The following is a 19210-nucleotide window of genomic DNA, read 5'->3' on the forward strand; positions in this document are numbered from 1 at the left end:
AAGTTAACTCTTCTAAATCCACTATATCAATGTTACAATAGTAAATTAATATAATTTACAACAAAAATAATAATATATGAAAGATTATGTTTACAGTTGCGTTTACTGGAAAACATGACAGGGGAAAAACATTCTAAAATTGGATTGGTTTTTAGTTTCAATAGGTTTCCAATTGAATTATTTTTCAACTTTATTTCATAGGTATGGCATTCTGGATATAATTCTTACTGCAGAGCACATAGGAAAGCAAGCTATAGGGAGATTCTGATAAGAGATTCATGAACCTATTCTAATACTTATATTTATAGTATTATGAACAGAATGAAGTACAATAATATTTTATATCGAATTATCTCATATGAAACCTCTTAAAATCCTGATATTAGGCCTATATGAAATATTATAATAAATTATGAGTTCCCCTCTTCTCAAATTATTGGATTGAAGGATATCCATCCAGTGCCACGATTCTAATTTGTTAACAAAATGCCACCAGCCACATTCTTTATTGCACAAGACAATCAATAATCGCATTTTCTACTTGTATGAAATGGTAACACGATTGCAATCCGTCCGTCCATCCAATATCAGTGTCAGTCATATTTGGCGTCAGCTTAGCTACGCTTCAACATTCAATAAATTCGTTTTGTTCTTTCTCAATAATGATTACTATACCAGCATCAGTCAATCACGTCATTGAGAACTGACATCGATAGAGCTTGTCTCCGAATATCATGGAAAATTAGAATTTGACGCGTATTATAAAGAAATGCATCCACCGCTGTGTGAGTGGGCCACCAACGAACAAATTCAATAAAAGTGGGTCAGAGGCAGATTAAATTCAGCGAGGACATTAGAGAAACGCATTGGCAAATATATATGTTTCTGGGACTCATCCAATTGAAGCCGTACTTCACGAATCCATTCCATTTGTTGTTTGAGTGGAAATGGTGAGAGATTTGGGAGGATTTAGAATAATTATTCTGGTACACTATTTTCAAGTTAATCACCTTATCACCAGTTTATCAATACATTTTTTCAAATCTTGAGAGGTCAGCAGTGTCAAAAAAATGACTACTACCTCTAGTCTCTATTGGTAAGGATCGTTACAAACTTGCACCGCGTGGTTCGTAGTTTAGAATCTCACTGATGGTATGGACGTTTGATCATCTCAACAATTCACCAACGCACATTACCCACGCACGAGCAAAGCCCATGTGAGCATCATCCGCAATAAAAAATACACGTTTTTTTAGGAGCGGGTGGGTAGATGCCGAATTTTTCTTAAACTTGGGGTAGGGGATGATTACCCCTGAAGTATAGATTTTAACCTTTGTGTATTCAATTCGCAGAATAGATTAAATTTTCTATTAATGATGTTCAGTGGGTATGTGAATTGATAATACAGTATTATCATCTTCAATCAGAAATTATTCCTATTCTCCAGTGAGATAATATGTAATAGAGACCATTGAAGAGCTAGAATAATGGCTTTTATTGACTAAAATAAACTGAGATAAAATAACAAACTTTCTGATGATTTAGAATAATTCAAACAACTGATTTATGACATATGATTATCATATCATTCTCCCAGTAGTGGAACCAACCGGGGCCAATCTACGAATTTTGACTTCTCCTCCATCAGAAAGTCCAACTTGAGCGACATGAGGGTTCAAATGAATAATTTCTACCTTTTCAACTTCAGGATCATGTATATTACTGCGTCTTACAGAGGTCTTCATCCATGCCTCCTTGGCGTTGATCAGCCAGGATGGCAAGTTTGTCATAGATGTGGGATTACGAGGATGAATGAACTTTCGCTTGTGAGGTGTGCAATTGATGGTCGTGCAGAGAAGCGAGCGAATGCTGCTTAGTGATTCTAAGAGTACCTTTTCCCAGTGAGAAATATCCATGTACCTGGACCGTAGGTCTAAACGGATTGTCTTCCAAATTATTACATTGTAGCGTTCCACCAGTCCATTACCTTGAGGGTTGTAAGGTGTTATGGAACTGGTAGCTACAAACTTGGACATCAAGTAATCTTTGACATCTTTTGATAGAAAACTGATAATTGATAACTGATCATAGAAGAAAGCCACACACCTTGGCGTGCCCAAGCATTTGTTGTTAAACCCGATAACCAAAAAAAGGATGGTTATAGATTATTCTAGAACTATAAACAAATTCACTGAATTGGACGCCTATCTATCCCATTCCAAATATGGAAGATTTAGTTCGCAAAGTAGCTCAGTATTCCTTGTATAGTACTGTAGATCTGAAATCCGCATATCACCAAGTACCAGTCTTACTTGAAGAAAGGCAATACACAGGATTTGAAGCATGTGGGAAACTTTATCAGTTCTGTCGTATTCCTTTTGGTGTCACTAATGGTGTTTCAGCTTTTCAAAGAGTAATTGATTCACTCATACAAAAAAAAATTATTTTATACCTATGCTCATTTAGATGACGTCATAATTTGTGGAAATTTAAAAGAAGAACATGACACTAATCTTGAACGGTTTCTTGCAGCAGCTTCAAATAACTCACTTACTATAAACAAGGAGAAGCGTAAATTCTGTCAAAAGGAGATACGTTTCCTAGGATTTTTAGTTGGAAACAAATCATTACGTCCAGATCCCGAACGCCTCGAGCCTCTACTTAATATGCCCCCACCTCCTAATCCCAAAACTCTTCAGAGAACTGTGGGCCTCTTCGCACATTACTCTCGATGGATACAAAATTTGTCAAGTAAAATTGATGCGTTGGCACACCTTGGCACACTCTTCCCTCTTCAAGGAAAGGCCCTTGCAGCTTTTGAAGATCTTAATGCAGAGGTAGCTGCAGCTGTGCAACATGTGGAAGGATGAAGGAGGCATTCACAGCACTGTAGACACTGATGCAGACTCACATGCAGAAGCATAGCAGCAACACTATCTTACAATCAACGTCCCAATGCATACTGTTGCACACCAATGCTAAACCAAAGTGAAAAACGACACTCATCATTTGAAAAAGAGGCATATGCCATTGTAGAATCTATTAGGAAGTGGCGTCATTACTTATCTGGTCGTTTCTTTCAACTTATTACTGATCAAAAATCTGTTTCATTCATGTTCAATAGCGCGGCAAGAGGCAAGGTGGAGAACGAAAAAATCATGAGGTGGCGCCTTGAGCTATCTCAATACACCTATGAGATCATTTACCGACCTGGAAAAGAGAACATATCTGCTGACGCTCTTTCTCGAGCATGTGTGATAATGGGATATATCACATCAAAACAAGACTTGATAGAATATCATCAAGACCTCTGCCACCCCGGCATCACAAGATTTTTTCACTGGACTAAAGCTTCCATACTCGGTAGATGACATCAGAGAATCAGAGAAGTCTGCATGAAATGCAAGATCTGCTCAGAGCTGAAGCCAAGATTCAACTGTTTCAAAGGAAAATTGATAAAAGCAACTCGGCCTTTTGAAAGGATCAACATTGACTTCAAAGGACCCCTGCCATCATCAACTAGAAACAAGTACATCCACTATTGTGGATGAATATTCGAGATTTCCCTTTGCCTATCCCTGTCGAGACATGTCATCAGAAACAGTAATTCACTCACAAGCATGCTTTTTTTGTGGCAACAAAAAACATTCTCGACTATAATTTTGCCCAGCTAAAAACGAACTCTGCAAGAAGTGTGGTAAGAAGGGACACTTTGCTCGGGTATGTAACTCAAAATCTTCCGTATTAGAGAAAAAAAGAGAGTTTAGTAATTCGATATTACTAACACCTTCAGTGCAAGCCGAAAAATGTCTTTCAAAGGTTATTATTCCTATTACCATTAACGGAACTGAAAGTCAAGCACTGATTGATACTGGAGCAACTGGCAACTCCATTGACGATACCTATGCAAAAAAACTGAATTCAGAAGTTATACCAGAGATAAGAAAAGTAACTTTAGGCTCAAAACGCTTCACACCACAAATCCGAGGCAAAGTTAACGTGAAATTAACAGTTCAGGGAGAAAATTATACAAACACAACCTTAATGCTTATGCAAGACCTGTGTGAAAATATTATTCTTGGGCACGAATTTATGAACAATTTCTCCAGTATAGAAATACCATTTGGAGGTAATAAGCCACCTCTTACTATTTGCGGAATAACTCAAGCAAAAATTCCTCCTTGCTCCCTTTTTCAACATCTAAAACCCAATTGTCAACCAATTACAGCCAAATCTCGCAAATTATCAAAAGATGATGAAGATTTTATTTCCAATGAAATTCAACAATTACTGGAAGATGGCATCATAGAAGAAAACCACACACCTTGGCGTGCCCAAGCATTTGTTATTTTATCTAAGTTTATTTTAGTCAATAAAAGCCATTATTCTAGCTCTTCAATGGTCTCTATTTATTACAATGTGTAATAGTTTCCTTTCAAGTAGGCATCCAGCATTCTTTTCCAGTGTCTCCATTCCATTGGTGCACTAGGAGAATCTGGATCCACACTTAGACATTTTGGTTTGAGAATTTTCCCAATTGATTCAGAGTTGAAAGATGTATCAACGGGCTCATTTAGAGATAATTCGGTAGGCTTATCCTGATTCCGTGATGGAGATTCAACATTATTTCGATCCCGGGTTTTCCTCTTTGGCATTTTGATTACCGGTACTTATTTTAGTCAATAAAATTGTAATAAATAGAGACCATTGAAGAGCTAGAATAATGGCTTTTATCGACTAAAATAAACTGAGATAAAATAACAAACTTTCTGATGATTTAGAATAATTCAAACAACTGATTTATGACATATGATTATCATATCATAATACAACACAGGATTATTTGGATAATATCCATTCTTCAAGATGATATGGATCTGGATAATCCATTACGTATCTTGATTGACTTTGTGTGACTTCTTTACCAGCAAGTTTGGATAAAAACTCAAACTTAATTCATCTTCTTCTTTTCTTGTATTGTACCTATTTTTGTATTGACTCCTCCTCTAAACACGGACTTATTGCATATAAGAGAAGTAATTTTCAGGAAAATGTATTGTAAATTTATACTTTCCGTTTAAGATTGCCGTTTTGCAGCTTGGAGCAGAGCCCATTCATTATCATTACACTTGCCAGGGACAGAAAAAAAAATTGAAAGTGAAACTGAGAGAAGTCATAATTATTATTATCAAAGGAAATTCAAATCAAATTAATGCTGTAAATTACCCCAAAGACTTCAGATACTGCGAATATTGACGACAGAAAATATTCACATGAGCTTTGCTTGTGCGTGGGTAATGGAAAGCGCGTTGGTAAATTAATTGATGAGATATCAAATTTCCATATAAAAACTTATATCATCGAATTTCCATCTAGCTGTTAACCCTGTTGTCAATATTTGCAATAGCAAATATTTGATTCAATATTTGCAGTAGCAGAAGTCTTCGGGGTGATATACAGTATTTAATTTGAACTTTTGTTTAATAATATTTATTCATTGATTAGCATTTGAATAAATGCAATTTCTCATTTACATTCATCTGGGAGAAGTAAGTTTGGGGCTATAAGAGCTTGCTGATGAAATTATTGACTTTTAATAATGTTTTCCACTGTCATTAATGTGGGATTTTCGTATTGAATGATAGCACTTGAAGCTCGATTTTCAATGATCCATGTTGTGATTTTCCCTATTCAAATTGCTAATTTTCTCACTGACAATTGACAACATCATCTCTCGGTAACAACATTATACCATGGAATGGAATTTATGTTCTTCTCTACTGCAAGTCATTCAATAACTATTACGAGTTTAAATTGTGTTTTTATAACACAAGGCAATAACAACCATTAATTTCCGTCGATCAACCTCCTTTTTTTGTGAGGTCAATTCATGCATTGTCAGCTCATGTCCGATTTTTCTTACATTAAGATTTTATTGCTTGGGGTATTACTGCGATCATAATGATGAATTATTGTTGCAGCCAACTGTTTTACGCCCCTCATAATTACTTGCAGTGGTAGTAGCTTGATGCAAAAGTGACTCACTGGCTACAAGAGCTTCAAAGTACATTTATTCATAACGGTATTAAAATTGGTGCAATCAGAACCATAATGGAGGTTGTGTTTGTATGATCCATAACACCCTCTCGGTCTCATTCAGCTCCATTAAGCTCGAGTAATAAACACGGTGCACCAAAGCGCAATTTGGAACCCCCTCCCCTCTTCCGCTTCTTTTGCTTTGCTGGCAATTTATCAAGTCCGACTTTTTTCGCTCGCGAATAAAGCCCATTATAACTGGTGCTCAGGTCCTTAATAGCCGAAAACAGTAACTGAGAATGTGAAAGAAGGTGTAGAAGGAACCTGAGGTTGATTACAAAAGAAATGATTCGAAGAGAAAAGTTTGGTATGAGCTGGATTTTAAATTAAGTTGTGGTTCGGAGCCATTCGTCTCCAGTTAAAAACATCATTCGAATACTCGCAGTAATCCCTGATATTAATTTAGTTGATTATTTATTTTACAAAACCACGTGATCTTGATATTTCTGATACCTTTCATACATGTGTTTGTTGTATTGATACTGTCGTTCGATTACAGTATTTCCCTCTCAGACTTTTTCTTGTAAAATATTATAATAACATAGGTATAAGATAAGCTGGATAGAAACCTTGAAAGAGAAGGGTATGAAATTGTGAAAACGTCGTTCTGGGAATGTTATTGCGTATTTCTTACTTGAGAAAGTCTCATCTTTGAAATGTGATTTCTTGAAATCAAAACGAAGTGGAACACATAATTATAACGAAAACCAGAAGTTTCAACAAGTTATAAGTCCTTTCGACCTGCAGACCGACACCCACCGTATGAAGTCTCTTTCGAAAGTAAGCTACAGATAGATATGATCCGCCCAGAAAGATTATGATAAAGATACAGTTGACTAGCCTACGTTGGATGTAACAAACCTTTTCACGAGTTCAGGAAATTTAATAGATATTGAACTTTGTCCATGAACTTATGCCAAATATTGGTTGTTCCGAGTGCAAAAAGTAGGTAAAACTTGCTTTAGAAGCTGGTGCACTTATCAAGTGGTCAGAACGTAACAACCGAGCAGGAAACCCGAACCCAAGCATTGAAATAGAATTTGTGGAGCAGCGAAGCCATAGAATAGTATCAGTTACTGTACAACTGGAGTATCAATAGATCTGTTGTGATCTTGACCGTGAAGATTGTAGGTACGCGCAGCAGACAACTAGAGTTGGCCTATACAACATAGTCACCCTTTCTGACATCTCTATTTCTCGGCAACTAATTCAAAGCACTTGGAGAATGGCTGGCTGGGGACATTCCAGATAAGAGAGTATACTAGTTGAGGAATCTTCCTATCAGGATCGTACATCGCTATGCTATCTCGCATGTTCCAACATACACAGAATGAACGTTACACATTCTGGTTTTCTGTCTTCACTTCGAACAAAACACACAACACTCATGTAAGAGTGCATACTTTTTGTGTTGGCATGGATCTCATATTTCATTGCGACTCTGTACCCGTGTAAAACTGTTCCAGCCATAACAAATGACACTATCAATGTTAGGTCGACCAGCCAGCTTATAATGTGAGATTGCATCTTACCTTGCACTTGATCTACCTACCTCTTGCTCTATCATATCGTTCACTATCAATGCCCTGGGGAATCACTTAATCTGAATCCCCTCTTGCATTTTTTCTCAGTTAAAAAAATGAATTTCATTTGAAAACTTTAAACCCTGTCATCACAAAGGAGACTTGAAGTTAAAAGCAAAAACTGTTGAATACAAATGATTGATCTGAAAGTTTTTGGAGTTGAAATTGATGAACAACGCTTCCAAAATATACAAGACTCCCAAGCTCATTACTTGACGCACTTTTTTATATTGCACACCCTTCATACAAATTAAACCATTTAAACAGCAACGAATACTTGAATAAATGGATAGCTGGATAAACATGAATAAACTTGATTAATGGATACTGGAATAAATTACTCCTATTTTCTCAGCGATAAAGTGATTTCATATTTGTTTTTGAGAACAAGAGAGAACAAATGCATTTAAATGAGTTAGCATCGCAGTTATCACAACTTTGGAAACAGTTCTTTAGTGGAACATGACAACATGTGTAGGCAACTGATATGACAGTACTACTAGTGACCAACCAATTATAATTATGATGAGTGTGTACAAATATGAATAAAAATTTAATTTTATCGTAGAGCAATAGATTTTTGTGAAGATTATCAATAAAAAGTCTGCCATTTGTGATATAACTCAAGCATATTTGGGAAAGGGTTTTCTTCCAGCATGAATAAATATTATCGAATAATTTATATAAAACAATATTGAACCGTGAATATTCAATCTTTATGCATTCATTCAATTTATAAACATAGGCAAAGAAGAAATTTAGGAAATAATCAGTGAGTTATTCATACATTTTGAACAATTTCCATTTTTGAAACTGAATTAAATATGAAAATCCCAACCGTAAATAGATCAAATCTAAAAAAATCAAAGTTAGTAGTGTTTGTTGAAAGATGAATCATAGTTGCGGAGAAGTTACGCAAGTAGCATAACCTGCAGGGGCATGGATTCACTGCTATGTTTGCTGGACTATCGATGAACATGAACTAAGTTATATGGCGGCATTCGCTTTTGAAAAGCGAGGAGGAAGAAACTTGTCAGCTACAAATAATCCAGACCCGAGTCACGATCCCCCAGGGACGGAACGAAACGATGCAAGTGTATCGGTGGTAATCTTGGTACTAATTGAATTTTACCTTTTTCGAATGAGCATTGCATTTGTCGTCGGGCGAACGCGGCGCACCACAGCGAAGCGCCAATCACACACGACTAAAACACCAGGTACAGCAGAATAACACCAGCTTCAGCTGTTTACTCAACACCTTAACATGCTTATCAAGATGACAATGAGCTTTGTAACCATGCAGGTTTACATTGCAGGGTTTTCTTGAACCATTATCACCCCGTATAATATTACTGATTCATTGTTAGAAGAAAATTGTGGGAAGAATCTTTTGATTCTCCCATAAAAGAAAAAGATAATATGAAGTTTCTAATGAATATTTTTCCTCAATGTGGAGGAATTTTTCGGTAACTTCACCGTTTCAAGTTTACCGTCGTTTCTCAAATGACGTCATGTCCGTCGATTAAAATTTAGTTGACTACTCAATGTAGAATCTGAATGAGTGTTAATAAATCTGAATGTAGAATCTTCGATAATTATGTTGTTTAGCTTAATTCTTCATATTTGATAGAAGTTTTTATCAGAAGAAGAGGTTGTATATACGGTTTTTGATAATAGTCTATCCATTCCAATTTTCTTTCTGATTCCAACAACATACTCCAAACATTTCAATAACATATCTTGATATTCACCAATTTTTCATAGATCTATAGAAATTGAGAAATCCTTGAATCTGTAGTTGAGTCTCCAGAAAGAATACTATGGACGGTCTACCATGAAAATAGTGCTCCTTGAGCTGCCACTGAGTATAATTTTGTTCTCAATTTTCCTGCTACCAAAAATGCAAATGATTAGTTTTGGGTTGGAAATTTTACATATAGAACTTATAGTAGTAATGTTGCTACTTGCTACTAGACTTCGATTACCTGTCAGAACTGGTGAAAAATGAGCAAAAAGCAATAAGTCAGTGGTGCAAATAAACTGATAAATCATCTAGTCAGTAATAAAGGATCACAACGTTTTGAAGTCGATAAGTCGACGATTCCGGTCAATAAATAAGTCGCCTTGTTTGCTCTTTCAAAACTACACGAGTTAATAAGCCGACAGACCAATGATACGCTTGTAGTGGTGCTTTATGCCACCGCAGAGCAACCAGTTCGATTCTATTCAATTCATTCCAATCGAACAATGATAATTAATACCGAGATTATAGCTGGAGGTTATTAAAACCAGAGCGAATAGTGGTCAAGTCAGTTACTTGAGTAGTTGCAAGTACGAGTACCTACCATTCTGTACTGTTGCAATTCCTCCACTAAGGTGGTAGCTCATGTTTACACAACAATCTAATATTATTTTATGATTTTATGATTCTATACTAACGCCAAACGAGAGCCAATATCGATGTGGATTATTGCATTGATCAGCCCCAAGGAATTGTCTATTACTGTTTCTCCATATTGCACTAGTAGCCTTTGTTTTATCGCTCTATTGCAAATAATATTGTTAGTCGTATCATTGAGCGCAAGCCTTTGAAATCAACATTCATGAATAGTGTGAGTCTATTGTACTATACTAGAGCACTTTCCACTTTCTTCGATTGATGATAATATTCCATAAATTATTTTGTGAATAAATGTCAAAAAGTAATCACAAAAAATTTAGTGTTATAATATTGATCTATCATCTGGAATCTAGAAAGCAGAGATTCCCTTCTCTTCCGATTATAGTATTATTATTATAGTATGAGATATCAAACTTGAAAACGTAAGAGCTTTGTAGAGGAGTTTTTTGTAATTGTGGAAGGAATATAGTTGGATTTGCAAGAAACTTAGATCAGAGAGAGCTTTATAGATTTATAGTTTTATAACAGTTCACCTTCAGTTACCTTATTTCGTAGCCATGCTCACTTGCAAGAATTTTGTAAATACTGTAAAGCATCGAATTTGGGTAGATAAAAATCCCTAACCGAAATAGTAATAGGTCTGAAAATAAAGTAACTGGCTAATATCGCCAAATAGATAATAACTAAGATTAGATAGCATCAGCTTGTTCTGGCTAAACGGTACAAAAACCTAAAAAGGATTTGAAGGAATTTGTTGCTAATAAATATATTATTATATAAAATATTTTGAAGATTGAGGTTAGGTATATGTATTCAGGATCGGTGACCTAGAGATCGATCAAATCGAGCAACGTAGAATCTGACCAAAACCCCTTGGCAGAGCTCTATTGCAATCAAACAGTATGCAATGTGAAAAAACACCTGATCACGTGGCTAATTATTAGGTAGCATGAAATAAATAATTATTAGTGTATAGAATATTAGCTAGCATGTAGAGAGCATAACCAAAAAACCAATAAAAATAATTAAGTGTATTCAGGAAATAGGAGGTACCAGGCGCATGAATACCGAATAAAATTTGCATGCACCAATAGCAAAACGGCAGTTAATAGGCGGCAACTGTAGGCCAATTCAAAAATATTTCTATATATTTATATAAATGTACTGGATTTGTGTTAAAACATTGTATAGTCTATGTTATCGATATGGCTCGAAGGCAAAGAAATTATTAAACGCACAACCTGAGTAATAATTTGATATTTTTTGTACGATCTATTTGAACCTAAATGGCGGAGGACTAAGTGAAAGTCGGAAATAAGATTTGTAAAATTGAGAAAGGAGAACCAGCACTCGCCAGCCAAATGCCACCATGAGAGGACCCCAAATATTTTAGAGCGTAGTACCTGCTAATAAATTTGTAAAAGTTAAAGTTAAATCAAATTATTAAATTTCTTAAAAGACTTCGTGATGCTATTGTAAAGCAGAAGTCATTTTCAATTTCAAATAAATTTATAACCCCTTGGAAGAGACGATTCCGGCTACCATATTCCAGGACCACATGGAGTTGGATCGACATCGGCGGCTTACAAGAAGATTTTCGACACGTGAGTGATAAATATTGAATTAGTGATGGGCGCCCTAGTGCTTCGAATCTATCTAATAATCAAAGCTAGCTCGCCGAAAGGGTTTTTATTATAAATTAAGAAATTAATAAGAGAAATACTTGCGCAAGTAAAATTAGTATTAAAGGTATTTTATTGAAGAAAAAATATAGATCAATACATTTCAGAAAATTCCATTGGATCAAAGAAGTATAAAATCTAGGCTATTAAAACATATGCATATGATATTTAATTTTTGCAATATAATTTGCGATAGTTTGTTATAGCTCTAATTCACTAGATGAATGGCTCTACCTATTCCGTCAGGTGCCGAATCTTGCACCCTGAGATAAAATATATATTCGATACAAAGAAATCTACTAAGTACTAGAGATTTTAATATATATATATATTTGGATTATTAGTGGCTAATTTATCAAGTTGATCTTAAAGAACCTATTTTTTAATTGAATTGTCCAAGTCAACAAGTATTAACAAGAGCATATCGCAGCTACATGCCAAAGGATGCATATGAATTTTAAGATAAAGGCACATGGTAATGATTCGTGCCATAAATCTAGAATATAAAGTTTAGCCTGTGATATTTTACTGATTTAAATTATTGTTCTATTTTTATATTATATTTTTTATCGCTCTTTATATATATTTTTGCCTCGATCTATTTTTTGCATTATTGTTTAATATATGTATCAAAATGTTTATGGTGTGCAATTTATTTTTATTCCTCAACACTATAGTATAAGTATCATATTTATATATATTTATTTTAATGAATTACAAGAGTTATAGGAGAAGCCCATACCTAGGCCTAGAAAGATTTTTATGAGACTGAATCCTATTAAAAAACCACGACCTAATTATACGATTATATCAAATATCTCATGCTTTACCGACTGATGCCAAGCAGGAGGCTAATCGTTATTTAAATATAAAGAATAACGTCAGAGAAACATGCCGTACCAACGTGGGACTGATGATGAGAGCCGAGCTCATTGAATAATTATTTGAAATTAAGTCAATAACCATATTGAAAATTATAGATAACTTATACGAGTATTGAGGAAAACAGGCGAAGTAAAATTTGTATTACTTTTTGGGGAATCAATAGCTTTAAATAAAGAGAAATTATATGTTTTAAAGAAAATTTTATATTATTAGTACTGTAAAAAATATATGTTTATAGAGAGAGATTATATTTTATAAGCCTAAACTGCTATTACTTTCTAGTCAAGAATATATTATGTATTTAAGCCGGTTGGAAAATAAGTCACAGTCTGTAAACTAGCCAAGAATTAAAACAAAACATTGGGGGCGCTAGAGCATTATAAAAAACTTAAGTATAAATACCTGTCTATGAGTATCCAAACACTTTGCACATCACTGTTTCACTGTAAGTCCCGGTTTGTGTCTCTTTTTTAAGCATTTTCGCTTATCATTTTATCACTTTTTTAATTAGCATTTATCATATTTGACACAATGAATCACACTCCCGCAAACTCTGAAGTTTCATATATGTACGGCGGTTGCACAGATCCCACTTTGTCGACTCCAAGCACATCAAACCCCACCACGGTAGATGCCAATACGCCACGAGAAAGGGAACCAGGAAGCGTCGGGTCGATAGTCTTCGATCCACAAGGTCTGCAACCTCTATCATCCACTCGAATCGACGCCGCTGACACACCATTGAATCAACGGATAGCAGAGATCAACTTTGAAGGGGGCGAGGAGCAGCCTGCAGAACCCGCATCGCCGGAGGCCGAGTCACACTGGGCAAACAAAGTATATTTTCAGTCACAGAGTTAGATCCGTTTCAAAAGGTAATAATGGAACAAACTAGCAGTATGTTCAATATTATGTTACAAAACACAATGGATAATATGATGCAGGAGATTAAAAAAGAGAATGCTGCAATAAAAGAGGCAAATAAAGAAACAGTGGAACAGGGCATGAAAGAAACAGCAGGCGCTATAAAATCAGTAGAACGACGGTTGGATAAGATTGAGACTAAAGTAGAGAATCATAGGGAAGAACTGAAAACAATGATAACTCTACAGAAAGAAAGTCAGGATAAAGTTACGGCAGGATTATCGGAAAGGTTGGATACGGTTACCTGTGAACTCAACGAAAGGATAGATAACCTAACCACACAAATCACTACACCCATTCAGGATATAACCAATAACATTAAGGCCGATTGCCATCAAGAAATCCACAAACAAATTACCGTTGCCAATCAAAATTTAACAACTACAGTTGACAAAAATATTAACAGTATTAAAGAAACACAAAATAAACAGATTAATATGTCCACAAAAATGAACCAACTGCAAGGTAGCATCAATCAAAATACAGAAACCTGTAAAGCTTTAAACGGAACTCTACTAATTCAAAAATCCACTCTGACTCAATTAAATCAAGAAATAAACGCTAATAAAATTACACATAATAGTCAATGGCAGATGACACAGGAAAAAATAACAGCATTAGAAAATCATATTCAACAACGACCTCAAGGGATTCAAACAGACAACCTCAACGCACATAGTATATTACAAGGACTGGGCAAATTTGATAATACTGATCGCCATTTGCAACCTCAACCATTCATTGATCAGATAAAATTAGTACAAACTCTTGCACCTACCTCTTGGAGCATGTGGCGTCTTCGTTTGACTAGTTTATTGATTGGCGAACCCCTGATGTTCTTTCGGAGTAGAGCCCATGAATTTACATCATTGGATGAGTTTGTAGCTGTCTTCCTGGAACAGTATTGGAGCAGAAGTAAACAGTTGGACGTGCTAGCGGACATTATATCATGCGATTTCAACCCTAACTTAGACGGTGCATGTACCACTTTCGTCACTGCCCTACAGTTTAAAAATTCTCAATTGAGCGAGCCCATTAATGAATCGGCATTAGCAAGTATTATTTTAAAGAAGCTACCGTATCAAGTTAGAATGGCACTCGCCACACAACCCATTACTGATTGCAAACAGCTGATAAATCATTTATATGGCATACAGTCTGTGATGGCAATATCAAACCACCGTTCAGACCAGAGATACGCACAAAATCAACATAACTCAAAATTTAATCAGTATAACAGCCAAAATTATGAACCGGTATCATATGATCGCTACTGATCTGCCCCTCAATTTGAACACCGCTATGAGCACAGGCAAAATGGTAACTGGAATAATGAAAAATTTCAAAATCGCACAACCAACCACTATGCCCAGCAGAGCAACCGTAGGAATCACTATGATGGCCGTGATCGATTAAACTCAAATAATAATCACACTCAGAACAATTACAACAGAATTATAAACCGCCACCTCAACAAGTAAGCACAAATTATACATTAGCACATGCAATAGGATTGAATCAACAAAAAACCCAGAACCCAGCACCCAACGACCCGCCACCAGATATACAGAAAACTACAGCTAATAAACCATGACTATATGATACCCCCGATACAGCAAGCACAAGCTCAAATGAAACAAACCAAGAAAAGCAGGATATTTCAACGTCATACACCACATTCAGAAATGATTTACCGGAGACTTTGTTAGAAGAAACGGAAAAGGAAAGCAGGCTACCGGATATCCAAATGCAAGCGTATATCGATATCGAAATATATGGAATGAAGGTTCAAGCATTAGTAGATAGTGGTTCACAATGTAGCCTCATACAAACAGACATATTTCAACGTCTGAAAGAAAAAACAAAATTAGCTACTCTACCGTTAACCAACGTATATGTATCAGGTATCAGTCCAGGACGGCGAATACATATAACTACTCAATGCTTACTGGAAATAAATCTTCAACAACAACGATTCGCATATACATTTCTTGTATTACCTGTTTCCGGTCCGCACATAATAATAGGTACAGATTTTCTACAACACTTCCAGGCCTGTTTAAATTTCCAAACCTCGAAATTTCATGCATTTACCGAAACCGAAGCATACGAAGTTATAGTACCCCTTGATCTGAAGAAACGCACTGAAGGAATTGCTGAGGTACATTTCGCTCACTACATGGAAGGCGCGCCGAGGGAGTGGGGTATCCACGGAATGGAAAATGCTATGGAGTGTATGGAGGTATTAAGCCTAACAACTAAGGACCAAACACTGTCAAGAGCCGATTCTAGTACCGAAGAATTGTTAGAGATACTGATAAACAGAATCCATCAACGTACCGATTGGCACCCTGACACTAGACAGGAAATAATTCAAGTATTCCGTAAAAATGCAGACGTTTTTTCCGAACAACCTGGCCTAGCTACTCACTTCGAATGTTCACTCAATGTTAAACCACACGACACGTATTACCGCAAATCATACCCCATACCTTTCACCTATCGATCCGCCGCCATAGCAGAAATATCTCGCATGGAACAACTAGGAATTATAGAAGAATCCACAGCACCCTATAGTTTGCCGATTGTGTGTGTAGCAAAAAAGGATGGAACAGTAAGACTATGTCTGGATGCTCGCGCCTTGAACCGCATATTGGATGATGACCGAGAAGGACCAGACCAAATTGAACAAGTTATGCAAACTTTCCATGGCAAGACCATATATTCAACGGTAGATTTGAGCGCAGGATATTGGCAAGTCCAAGTAGCACCGGAATCGCGCGATTATTTATCCTTCCTGTTTAATGGACGCAATTATAGGTTCACTCGTTTAGCGTTTGGATTAAGAAATGCTATGGCTATATTCATACGATGTTTGAGACAGGCGCTAGGAGACGATATCAGAGACTACTGTACATTATACGTGGACGATGGATTAATAGCCTCACAGAATATACGTGAACATTGCCAGCATTTAGATATAGTATTGATAGATTGATAAATTGCGGATTGAAACTCAAACTATCTAAGTGTGAATTTTTTGCGAGAGAGGTGAAATATCTAGGACACAAAATCACACCTACTGGCATATCACAGGACCCAGACAAATTATTAGCCATCAGACAATTTCCATCACCAACCAACCGTAAACAATTACAAAAGTTTATTGGATTTTTACAATTCTACCGCTGTTTCAATAAACAAATGTCACACTACACTGCTCAACTCAGTCATATATTGTCTAGTACCAAGCCTTGGATTTGGACTAACAAGGAAGAGATCATATTCCAGCAACTAAAAGAAGCTTTCCTAAATTCCGTCGTGTTGAAACACCCTAACCTGAAGAAACCTTTTTTCTTGAATGTCGATGCATCAGATTACGCGATAGGCGCAGAGATTTTCCAAGAAGATGATCAAGGAGAGAAAGGAGTGCTAGCATTTTTTAGTAAGACACTCAACCCAGCCCAGCGTCGTTATTCTGTGACCGAAAAAGAGTTGTTGAGTATTGTGGAAGTATGTATTAAGTACCGGACATAGTTGCTCGGCAATAAGATATAAATACCGACCACAAAGCCTTAACATTTTTCAAAACAGCCAAATTGAATCACAACCGCTTATCTAGATGGTTTCTTGTGCTTCAAGAATACGATATTGAATTGACCCATCTGCCAGGAAAGAAAAATCAGACCGCCGACTTTCTATCCAGGGAAATAGACGCTACATATTGTCAAGATACCAACCTGAGATGTTTCGCCGTAAAGAGTGGAGAAAGCATACCATATCCTCCCAACATCCAACCACGAATTCATACTGCCATGTTAACCCCTGAAAGAATCCGTATCGCCCAATATGAAGACCCAAGACTGTCCCGGATCCGCGAATTGATGGAAGAAGGAGCTGCCGAACCGCCCGATTACCTGCGACAGTATACCCGCTACAAAGGATTTATGTTCCACCGACCGGCTAAAAATACTTACGACTGGCGCCTAATCATCCCCGCTAATATGGAAACAGATTTGATAAAAGAAGCTCACGAACGCATTGGACATTTTGGAACTACGAAGACCCTCCACCTACTAAAAGAAAGCTGTTATTTTAAAAGCATGCATAAAAAAGTGGCCAAAATAGTGAAAACTTGCGATATATGCCAGAAAGCCAATTACCCGCGATAACATATCAGGGGTGAAATGAATCCCATTCTCCCCAGCGCACCATTGGAATTGATATCAGCGGATATATATGGTCCATTGCCCATGGCTCAATACGGAAAAAAATACATATTCGTGCTTACATGTGTTTTTTCAAAATATACCATGCTATTTCCCATAGGTAAATTGACCGGAGAAGTTTTGGCCCGATGCATAATGGAAAGATGGACAAGTGAAGTAGGAAAGCCAAACGAATCCTATCCGACAACGCAACCTATTTTTGTAGCAAGCAGTGGAAAGAAATACTTCACCTGGCTAATATTAAATGGTTGAGGACATCTCTTTACAGCCCCAGTGCTAATCCGGTAGAGCGACGTATGGCAGAGATCTCTCGTTTTATGCGGACGTACTGTAATGAAAAACACCAACAATGGGTTAGATATATACCATTTTTAGAAGAATGTTATAATAATAGCCTAAATGAAAGCACCGGTCGTACGCCTTACGAAATCATATTCGGTAAAAGGAACAATACATTTATCGAAAATTAATTGATTTTCCAAGCTCAGAAGTGAACAAATTAACAAACCCTAATATCCATCATCTAGTAAGGTTAAAGCTAGAGCAGAAGGCAAATAGCAGAAAGAGATTCCACGACCGAGCATATAAAATATTTTCATATAACGTTGGAGATGAAGTTTTAGTAAAGAGCCACAGGTTATCAAATGCTTTGGAGAAAGTAACTCGCAAATTCTTTTTAATTTATTCAGGGCCATTCACTATCGTAGCCATATCGCAGCATAACACAGTTCAGTTACAAGAGAGTGAGAACACGCACATTGTTTGGTGGGAAAATGTAGCCAATATTAAACCATATCACAGAATTTGAAATAAATACGATAAGCAATCAAAGAAAACACCACTATCAAGCCAATTACTAACCTTTCGTAATAAATTTAATATTGGTGAGGCCACCTCGTGTCAACAAATCAGATTTTTCGTTTCCTTCCAACTATCAAAACCTGCAACAAGCAAGGGAGTAATTTTTGAATATGTAATTAAATTAGTTACATCAAATAAAAAAGGACACAAGCGGGGATAAATATTTAAGATTTGTTAATTACCTTTAAAGAGGAAAAATGTAGAAGCTAGGTTACTTGCAAGACTCAACAACCAGTTCTGACGTAAGCAATGTAAAACGTAGAACAAGCAGTCAGCTGGCCAAAGCCACCAGAATCAAATGAATGTAACGTCTGTTAAACACATGATTATAAAAAGAAGTACTGTACCCAAAAAGTTATCTATTATTGTTATTTATTATATTTATTAATGTCGGTATATTTATTTATATGTTTTATATTTATTACCTTTAGTTATGCCACGTTTGTTACCTGAAAAAACCTAAAGTGAATGCAAGCTACCAAAAAACCAAAGAGCCATTAGCAAAAGAAAAGATTGTACCTGATGTATAGAAAATTATTTATATTAAGA

At 36.2% G+C, this 19210-nt stretch overlaps 1 long non-coding RNA gene across 1 annotated transcript; it reads right to left on the reverse strand.

Annotated features, from left to right (window-relative positions):
• Positions 1-18018: 18018 nt before the first annotated feature.
• Positions 18019-18990, reverse strand: LOC120350574. Its single transcript, XR_005570898.1, has 3 exons — positions 18844-18990; positions 18662-18741; positions 18019-18128 (listed from the first exon to the last, which is right to left on the reverse strand). It is a non-coding gene; the product is annotated as an uncharacterized LOC120350574 (long non-coding RNA).
• Positions 18991-19210: the final 220 nt, after the last annotated feature.

The sequence above is a fragment of the Nilaparvata lugens genome, chromosome 3 (assembly GCF_014356525.2).
Source record: "Nilaparvata lugens isolate BPH chromosome 3, ASM1435652v1, whole genome shotgun sequence".
Lineage (NCBI taxonomy): Eukaryota > Metazoa > Arthropoda > Insecta > Hemiptera > Delphacidae > Nilaparvata > Nilaparvata lugens.